Genomic DNA, 11,325 nt, shown 5'->3' with positions numbered 1-11,325 from the left:
CCTTCAGAAAAAAATAAAAAACTGCTGACGCCTGGAAACCTTTTGATCCTGGTTGGTGGAACCAATTGGGACAAAAGGTACGGTCCTCCTGCCTGGGCAAGCGACAGCGGCCACGTGGAGCCTCATCTGTTCCAGTTTCTGGGCGAACCGGGACTAAAGGTATAGGTCTTTAGTACCGACCCTTTAGTCCTGGTTCGGCAACTGGGACAAATGGCCCTCATGAACCGGGACGAATGAGGCTTTTTATATTAGTGACTTCAGTACAACGTAATATTATAAATACTTATATACTTCAACATATTAAAAAAAGAAAACTGACACCGATACGTTGTGGAAACCAATAACATAGAAGCACATCATGCATTACATAAAATTATTATCACCAAGAGGACTTCAGTTGAGTAACAGAGATAAATAGTAAGTTTAATCTGTATGTCATTACATTGACTAGTATAACGCCCGTGCGTTGCCACGTGCTTTTACAAAAATTTAAGATGCAATTCATAAAGCTAAAATAGCCGAGAACAATGTCGTCTAAAAGAACACGCGTCTCTTTTTTTCCAATCAACTAACATAAATCATACTATCAAACACAATAATATGTTATTGGCTGATAAACCAAATGTTATTGAAACCAGCCAATAGTTGAATGGTTAGGATAGTGATGATACCCATCCATGTATGTGAGTGCATGTGTGTATCGATAGTGTGCAGACATTTTTATCTATAGTTCTTTAAACATTTATCAAAACATACATCAATTTTTCTTATCTTGCCCTTATCTTGTTTTAAATACAAACACATCAAAAATCTTTATTTCGTGTCGCTATTCTCATTCCCTAGTTGGGCGATTTTCCATCAGGAGAATTAATGCACCCTTCCTAATATCTAAACGTTCCAACCTTCTACACATGGAAACTGCCCAAAGATTATTTTTTTACCGTTATCACTTCTTTATCTAGTAGAAGATGCCAGTGTTTTTACAGAATTATGACATAATATTTTAAGCACGTACAATGATATTATTTTCATTATGAATAACACGTTTGTACATCAAGTCATAGAAATGAATTCTCAAGATTCAGTTACAGACCAAGTATGACATGACATGGGAAAACAGAACAATGATGTGTGCCTGAGCATCTTTCACCATGTAGGTGACCCCTAAAAGAATCAAACTGGTGTCATGCTTATTTTGACCTCCACGCACTGGCTGTTTGGCCCACCTAAACTGGCAACCTTCAAATACACCTGACAACGTTCCATTATGTTAATCTGGCAGCTGAGGTGAAAATTTACAATGTTATAAATCGAAATGAGCAAATCTACTATTCATATAGATAAAATCTAAGAAGCTGGCCAAATGTTGCTGCTAGGAAACTATACAGTGCTACCCATCTTGGTAACGAATTACGACAAAACCTTATGCAAAAGTTATCTTAATTTATTGGTAAGTAAAGTGCTCCCAGGTTTGCTTTGGTTTGGTTTGGAGCCTGATGGTATCCCAACTAAGAGCATTTTCATCAGAAAAGTTCAGGGATATACCACAAGATGAACTCGGCGTATATGTTAGTCTACAGAAATTCTATGTGGGTTGGTCTGTGAATCATGGTATCGAGGTTCTGTCCATTGGCAGATTTGTTAAAATTAACATCACACCTCATGAATAGATGGGTTTCAGATGATGGTGCATGGATCTGGTCCCATCAATTACTATTCCATGTCTGTCAAAATATAAGGTGAATTAAATTTCCAAAAGTCAAAGTTTCCTATGTTTGATCAAATCTGTAGTAAAATACATCTAACACCTACAATACTAAAGGCTTGTTCGGACTCACTCCCACTCCGCAGCTCCGCTCCGAAGCGGAGTGGCATGCAACTATAATCTACGGAGTGGCCAGAAGGTCGCTCCGTCCGCTCCGCTCCGTGGCGAGGGCGTGGAGGCTTTCCGAACAGCCCCTAAATAAATCAAGTATGGAAATATACTTCATTATGAATCTAATGATACTGATTTTCTATAGTAGATATTTATGTTTTATTCTATAAACTTGGTCAAAATTAGGTAGGTTTGAATTTTTAAAAAATCAGTACACCTTACAACTTCAAACTGAGGGGGAATTGAACATTTCTGTAAAGACGTGACATTTTCTTGAACTAGCAAAGTGGCCCGCTCGATGCGCGTGCTAGATCTTTAGACAATTTGGTAATGACATCATATTTTTTTATTTTGTGTAAATAATGGTAGCATGTTTAAAGGGCACATGGTATAATATACTTGTTCATGTTTTTCAATTGTATATTTTGGTTTCAATAAAGAAATAGAATAAAAGCTGCAAGTTCCAATTGATGGAAAACATAATCTTGATACAAATATCAAATTTGATGGCTGGTTGCAAAAGAAATTTTTTATATTCCCAAGGTTATATGAAATTTAATAATACATATGTGTAGTAAGTTGAGTAACAACCCACATGTCAATTTGTAATTCTGAGTGTCATGGGTAACTGGATAGTCCACATATACTATTAATATCTACCCCTCCATTAGCACACCCTATCAATTATTTTATCTTTTCAACTATCTTTGAACTATCGTATTGTGCATGCCCGCCTCTTTTATTTATGTAGCAACGTAACCTGTACAGATGCATATTCAGTGCCTAATTCGCTAAGAACTTATTTCTAGTCACTCGCACAATTAATGTCACATCCCATCTAGAAATGGCTTGAAGGATGGAACCCGTAATTGCAAGCAAATGTCGAATTGTATAGCAATGTTTGGGTGACAAATACAACTAATTTATCCACATAGGCATTCCTCTGTGTGAACATCGAGCAAATAAATTGTCATCTAAAATATGTATACCATTTGTATCTGTTTTGTTACAAAAAAATATCCTAAATTCACAAATGTACACTCCAAAACTATGTTGTAGTAAAATTTTCACCCATAGTCCATAAGTTGCAGTTGATACTGATAAAATGTAGAGGGTGTGTTGTATTATACAGATGGAGTAGTGAAAAATGTATATACCTAGCTATCATGTGCTAGTGCAGTAGTGCATAGCTTTGGGTTCCATGGATTAGACATTGCTACTATGAGCCAAGTCTTCAATACGATCGTATATACTTTGCTTCTTGCTACAAGGCTGCATGCATGTTTGAACTTCGAGACTGCTGATGTGCTAACGGAGCCCAGTTGAATACTACAGGTGACGGATGCATGCTTGAGGACGTGCTCACGTACGAGATTCCCGATTTGTTTTTAAGTCAGCCAAGAGGACATTGGGGAAGCGAGCTCCACTCCATGCGATTCTGCTACCTGCCTATGAGATCTTGGATCGTGCTCCTTCCAAGGCAACGTTTGATATCTCCACTCAGTGAAAGGTTTTGTACCTCAACCTCCCCGCCCAGGAATCCTGGGCCAAGGCATTCTCGTATCCTACACATGTGAAATTGAAGTGAAGAAACGTGTCCTCGATTGTCAAATAAAAAATTGAACCATAATCCAAAAAGTATAATTCTTCAAATTTGAGCTTTGGTTTGTATCATAAGCAATCAAATGTTCTAAACTTGCAGTGAAGTATGCAAGCAACTTGGTGATGTTGTTCCTGAGAATGTATGTCTAGGATAACTTGGTGATAAAACTATGCACTTAGTGATTAGGTAGAAATTACACATCCTTTTCTAATGAATTTTAGGTATGTTATAATGAAAATCAACATCTGTTACTAGATATTTGTTAATTATTCATAATGGTTTCCCATAGTATTAGAATTCCTCTTCCAGTCATTCAGGCTCAACAATTTCCAATCATTGCATAATCTAGCAGTCTGCCTTAAACAGCCATACATGGCGGTCGCAACACTTTTTCTACAGCTTATACGACAGCGCAACATTTACGTGTGTAAATGCTACTTCGTCTGGAACAAACTCCACACGGCTGTATACTGTATGTTGCAAGTGTTCATTGACGCAGACCCCTCTATATCTGAGCTCTAGCACACATTCTCCATCAAGATCTCTCGCCCTCAGGCAGAACCCCCTGAGTTATTAAAACATCCCCACACCGCTCTTTATCTTTAGTGCAGTGTGATATGGAAACAAAATAATAAAATCAAGGAGAGAATATTTTTTAGTCTTTGTATAAAATTATTCTGACATTCATTTGTCCAGTATTTTATTCCATTGACATTGAAACCAAACTGGCTGTACATAGTAGAAATCAGATTGAATAAAAACCTAATTAATTCCACTGCCATCTAACCTTAGTAAATTGCATACTCTAGCAGCCAGATTGGTATTCATTTTGGGTTCAACTCAAATCTAAGGATGGACAATTGTATGGATAATAGTTGAATTGGTAAAAACTATAGGATTTAAATCTACATGGTTGCTAGTGTCCCATGTTATATAGATACAAAATAGTTGATTGGATAGAAACCATATACCTACCTGCAGAAAAAAAGGGGCAGGGGGCTCGATTCTCCTCATGCATCTCCAATGCAACGCATGCTGCTGAATTCTACTGTACACGTGGCCAATTTTTCTGACCTACTTAAGTACGTGGCGAGCATGGAGGGGGGATGATACCTCAATAAATTGGGGAGGCAATCTCTAAGGTAGCCCGAGGAAGGAGATAGATGGTGCCGGAGCTGCCTTGAAGACCAGATGAGGGAGATTGGTGGTCAGCAGATCGAGGGGATCAGTCCTGCTTGCGGAGAAGAAGCGGCGATGGGAGGCAGGAGGGTAGGAGGCGAGGATTACATAGTCGTGTTTTTTTTTCTAGTTTCTATTTTAGTTTTTTATCATGCATAAGGACGTGGAAAGAGAGGAGTCTGTCTCCTCCACGTGAAGAGGTGCTTCCCCGCTGATTTTTATTTCAATTTGTTATCACATAAGGAGGTGCAAATAAAGGAGTCTGTCTCCCGCACGTGAAGAGGCGCATCAAGACATTATCTGACGGCCATCGATGTATCATTAGTAAATCTAATGGTCCAAATTTTCTAACTACCGGGATTAACATGGAACCTCGCTTCGTGCCTCCAATTAGTAAATAGTATAAGATGGGCGCAAAATACAACTTGGATTTGAGTTCCCCTCCTGGTGCGTTCCTTCTTTTGCATCATTTTTCCAGTTTCAATTGGCAAACTTGGTTTTGTTTAGAGGCTTCTAGATCATGATCGATCATGTTTTCTTTACGAAACGGCTAGTTATATCTTGAAGTGTCATTTCTTAAGCATCTAGAAAGAGGAACTTTGGTTTAGACCAGACACTTTGGTCCAAATTACTGATTGAAAGTGCAAGCGGATCAATATTTTTGTCTTTTGCATGGGGTAATTTTTATCAACTTTGAGAACAATTCCAATGATGGGCAAATAATTGGGGAGAAATAAATTTTTTTTGACAAGGTAAAGATTTCGTTTCTCAGACAATAGCAATGTCATTTACAATCAAAGAAGAAATGAAATTAGGTGGGCCATCTTCCCAAACAGAAGAATTCTTCAGCATATATGCTTGCTTAGCCAAAGCATCTGCTACACTGTTTGCTTCTCGGTTGCGTAAAGAACATTTCACCTGTCCGAAGTCACAAGAGAGTTGAGGGCACTCAATAATTGTTGTTGCTTGGGAACCATTGAATCTATAAGTATCTTTTACTGCATCAATCACAAGTTCACAATCTGACTCAGCATATATCCTCAAGCATCCCAAATGAGCTGCCAAATTAATACCATTCCTGAGAGCAATTGCTTCAGGAGTAGCGGCATCTGAAACATGTGGCAGAACAAGTTGCAGCAGCTACAAAATAACCCAATTCATCTCCGATGACTGCCTCACTTGCTCCTGATTCATCCGCATCCCGCGCATCCGCTGGATCCCCTCTTAGGTTGGATCGGTTCCCCTCGCACGCATCGGCTGAACCGCGTGACGGTGGATCCACTAGCGCGCCTCGGCTCCTGTTGCTCGACTCATCTTGTTTCGCCACCGCTCGATCCCCTCGCGTGCCTGGCTCCCTCGAGCGCCTTCTCTATTCGAGTCCAAGACATCCTATTGACCGCACATTTGTTTTTTAGGTACAAGGGACAGCTGCAGTGAGCCATCGACAGATTGGAGTCAGGATGGTTAAATGGGCTTCCTCAAGTGGCCCAATTAACAAGAGGCCTCAAGGTTTTCTTCAAGAGTAGCAGCCTCTTACGACAGTTGGGCCTGGATGCTATAGGAATTGGGCAATGATGCTACATCAAGTAGATCTGACAGCCAAGAATGGTTAAATCAGCAGAACAAACAGCCACAAAGCCTAATGGCGTGAGAGAGCAGGGATTAGGTGCGGTTATACTGCCCAAATATTATAACCCCCCCTATGCAATTGCAAAGTTTTGGCAACAATCATGTGTGATTGCCGAAAGAATCTAAAAGCATTTGGAGGCAATCATATCCGGAGTGGGCTGAAATTGAGAAACAACTTAAAGCCATTTTTTCCGCACACCGCCAGAAACAAACAGAAAAAGAATTGGCTCAAATAAAAGAAGCATTGCCAATTGGTAGAGTCAATGAAAATAAGGATGATTCGTAACATGAAAATGCTTTGGTTGAAAACCCCGAATCAAGTAGTGTATATTCTGAATCAATCAAATCCAAATAGGCATGCATTATTGAGAAAGGTCATGGCAAGCATAGGAAAACAGTCGTGCCTGATTTTTTTGAAGTTAATGGAACCTACTTCCTGCCGTATGAGTTCTGTGCCGTAGAAATTGACAAGTCTCGAGGACAAGAACAAGTAGCCGAAAAAGCTTGGCTGACAAAGATCTTCGATGTAATAATGCACGGAATCAAGAATAAAGAATATGATGAAAAGGCATTGGGGAGCCATCCAAATACGGAGCAAGATATTGTTCAAGTCACACCACCATCATGCTCTCCCAACAAATTTGAAGAGGTATGTCTATCAAGTAATTTACTTGCTTTCATATTTGGTCACAACTTTATTGTTGATGCATCTATCAGAAAAAATCCTAATAAGTAATTTTGAAAGACCAGTGAAGAAGGGTAATTTACTTGTAAGCGATAAAATTGTTATAGAGCATATCGGTCAACACATTGCGCCATTTATAAAGACCGAGAGTGACTTATTGTTACAGCCAAGGCTTTCCCTATTGCTTTATCTAAAGTTCATATCAAGTCCTTATTTCTTACTTGGCATGCTTTTCGTCTCAATTGAGACATGTGTGTTCTAACTATTTTTTTTTCAGAAACATAATGTCAAGTTTAGATTCTTTTGAGAAAACCGATGCTAGTATAATATGTTATCCAATCACACCGGAAAAAAATGCAAAAGAAAATTCATAGCCGAATGGGGAGATTCTAAATCTGAAACATTCTTGTGCTTACCTCTAAAGCCATTCTCACAAAAAGATCGTCTAGAAAATAAAAGGTTTAATTTCAATTCAAGCATGTTGATCAAATATTTGAGTTGTTGCTGAAAAATAATTACATTAGAATTCTTGATCACCACGTCAAGCCATCAAACCAAGGACGAATGTGATGTAGATTAGATCATTCGTTCAAACATAATTTCGAGGATTGCAATATGTTTCATCAAATAGTTAAATCGGCCATTGATAAGGATGGTTCAAATTTGTTGAGACACCAAGAGATGACCAGTCTATTCTGATTGGTTCTGATGGTAAATAGTTTTTGCATCGGCTGCTTCATGCTGGTCTATTTAAACATGAGAAGGAAAAACTGCAGAAAATGGGATTAAGCTTTCAGGTAGGAAAATCTTTTAAGAGCTCAATGATAATATTCTTGAGGGTGAAAATTCTATTGAAGCTACAATGAAAACGCTAAGGACTGTGGGGCAACAAGAAACTCCAATGATCGAAGCAAACGAAAAGAAAACAAAGGCCAAAATAAGCGCAAGTGTAAGAGATTAAAAATCACCTTCGCTGAACTATTCGATAAATACCAAAAGAAGAGTGAAGACAAGAATGCTTATCAGCCAAATCATGCAAAGAAACCAAGATCACCCCCAAGGCGCAAATATGAGGATCGATGGCAAGGAGAGAAGTTTAATGCAACATATTCATATCCTTATTTTGGGCCGCCAATGCCAATGTCAACACACATCAACTTTCTACTGATCATGAAAGAACTCTATGAACAAACAGTGACCAACTGAACATGACATATTTAGAAGATTTCAAGAACTAGCGGAGGATGTAAAAAAGAAAAAGAAAGAAAGATTCCATGTCGGTTAGTGCGTTAAATTATTGATGGAATCAAATATGCACCACCCCGTGTTGAGCATATAGGTAGCCAGACGTATGTTCCATCACTGTAACAACATCCTCGGCGGATCTAAAAGATAAGAAAACTATGTCTAAATCCCTATAACCATAACCCTCGCGTCTTTTTCTACTTACAGTTTGTGTGCTGGTTGGTGCCGGCAGATATCCATGGCTAGGAACAGGCATGGCGAATGCTGAGAAGGTCAGGGAGATTACATCGGGACTGCTTTATCATGTGGCATAGTTCCTCCAAGCCAAGGCCATGAGATGGCAATGGAATAATCAATGGACTGCAAATTGGCTGGAGATATACGAATCAGGTCGTATCTAGGTTAGTCACAAAGAAACACGGTCATGATTTTGACAATTGCATGACTTCTCAGCTACCGTGTCAAATCTGAACGGTTGTTTAGATTGCATCATATCTTTTACTTTTTTTCCTGATTGAGATCCAAGTTATATTTTTCAATTGAAATATCCAAGGGATTTATTAATAAATCATAATCGTAGTAATTCAGGCCAACTAAAATCACTGGTTTCTATTTCTTGTTTTCACTGATTGAAGTTTTAATATGTAGGGAGTCCGTTATTAGTATCAGATAGATATAGACATAGATAGATGGATATATAGATAGATAGATAGAGATAGAGATAGAGATAGAGATAGATATAGATATAGATATAGATATATAGATAGATAGATAGATAGATAGATAGATAGATAGATAGATAGATAGATGGAGATGGAGATAGAGATAGACATAGAGATAGATAGATAGATAGATAGATAGATAGATAGATAGATAGATAGAGATGGAGATAGAGATAGTGATAGAGATAGAGATATAGATAGATAGATAAATAAATAGGCTTATCTACATATCCGCTACCATCAATTTGATACAAGAAATGGATGCACCTAGCTATATTTTATTAGAAGTATCCTTTACCATCGATGTGATACTACAAGGACCACACATGTCCCTACATTAATTATCAACATACCCAACTTATGTACACATATCTGTTAAGAGTTCGAAATTAACTACTCCATTGCCAATAATTAATGGGTTGCATCCACAGCCATTGCCAACAACTTTATACAAGATCTAGATGTGCAAACATTAAATTATAACATATCCAAGTCATATATCTCTCAGTTAGTTAAAAGAGTCCAATTAAGCGATTGATGAGCGAATGGAGTCTAAAAACTTCACTATGACCACTATATATAGAGACTGAGTGGCACAGAAGTCCTGCATAAACACATACCAATAGTGCTACACAACATAGAACATGAACAACGCAAAAGTAGCTGGAGTGTTATGCTTCCTAGTCATTGTGGCTCTTTCTTCTTGTTCGCTCCATGCACGAGAAGCCAACAGTATAGATCACTGCCTCCTTGATAAAAAAAGGTGATGCGAGACTGTTGGCATCACATCGAAAAGAAACTTGGTGACCAGTACCCGCCACTCCATAGCGCATGTTGCAATACAATAAGAGATGCAAAAGACATCCACTGCGTCTATGATCGCTTCAACGCTCACAAACTGACTTTGCTCAGTCTAGCCAAGTTTGCCATGGCTACACATGTATGCGGCAATGGGTTGCACATAGACACTCACTGTGCAGGTTGGTATATTGCCATATTTGCGTGCGCACACACAAACACACAAACCCACACAAATATATATATATTTACACTGTATATAATTTCTCATGTTCATCATTATGATGTGAAGAATGAAATTTTGCAGGTTATCGTGTTCCGGAAATAAAGCTACCACCTCCACCCGCGGCAAGTACCTAGGCCTTAAGTGTAAGACCATTTTCATAATGGAGAAATAATTAAATAAAGGAAAGAATGATGTCAGATGAATGGCATTTGATGTGTATTTGACCTTTTTGTGTGTATTAAAAAAATTGCATAGCCTCGTCACTTGTTGTTTCCATTGGTATGATAACTGGTTCTCATTGATTCATAGGATTTTAACATACATCGAAATAGAAAAAAAAATAGGCTTCCAATATGCGAAGGAATGTCCTTGTTGATATTACATGATCAAGTAACAAAGAAATCCATCTAGAAAACATAGAAATCGGGACAAAAAATGGGTACACCAGATCTTGACTCTAAGAAATGAGCATACGTATAGATATTACATAAAGAGGTTAATCACTATTACTGTCTAGGAACAATTACTAGATATTCACGGCTATGGGAGCACATAAGAGGAAATAAGGTGACACCGAACACCCAAAGAAAGAATCGAAAAAAGACTTAAACAAAAACACGCGAGACATTAAGATTACATACAAGCAACATCACATTTTACTGCTACTCAAAACAATATGCACACATGTTTAAGCACACAAATCTCGCTAGAACTCCGGCACTATGATCTACCATGCTGTGGTGGTGTGCACGAAAGTGGATCAACGTGTGGAGAGGATGGTGTAAATGGAGCTACACCAAAGCTGGCTTACACTACTAGGGAAAAGCCTATACACAGAAACTTAGCAGCAGCGTGGCTCAAAAAGGAGCGCTGCTGCTAATTAGTAGTAGCGCGTGTGCGGGAAACTCGCTACTGATAAGTTTTTAGCAGTAGCGCGCTCGGTGTAAACCGCGCTGCTAGAAATATCGACCGGCGGTGTCCACCTAACTCCATTTAGCAGTAGCGCGGTGGCGCGAACGACGCTACTGCTACATATGTAGTAGTAGCGCGCTTTTTCTGAGATCGCTGCTGCTAAATTTCAAATTGGCACACTTTTTTGTCCCTGTTAGTAGTAGCGCCATCGCCCAAAGCGCGTTGCTGCTAATTCCTTAGCAGCAATGCGTTTTAGCTCCCACGCTACTGCTAATCCGCACCAACCCACCACCTTTTTCCCACCCGTCCCTCCCCCTCCCCCTCCTCTCTTCCCTTTCCCCTACCTCCCCCACATCCTCCCACTCTCACTCTTCTTCTTCCTCAATACTTCTCCCCCATTACTCTCTCTCTTCTATCCACCTTTCTCTCTCTTCATTACTCCTACCTAAC

The 11,325-nt window shown here is 39.0% G+C and overlaps 1 pseudogene; it reads right to left on the bottom strand.

Annotated features, from left to right (window-relative positions):
* Positions 1-5,426: 5,426 nt before the first annotated feature.
* The window catches only part of LOC119339269, a 26,056-nt pseudogene continuing 20,157 nt past the window's right edge, over positions 5,427-11,325 (bottom strand).

Source organism: Triticum dicoccoides, chromosome 7B, assembly GCF_002162155.2.
Source record: "Triticum dicoccoides isolate Atlit2015 ecotype Zavitan chromosome 7B, WEW_v2.0, whole genome shotgun sequence".
Classification (NCBI taxonomy): domain Eukaryota; kingdom Viridiplantae; phylum Streptophyta; class Magnoliopsida; order Poales; family Poaceae; genus Triticum; species Triticum dicoccoides.
This window is presented reverse-complemented; position numbering and strand designations above follow the sequence as displayed.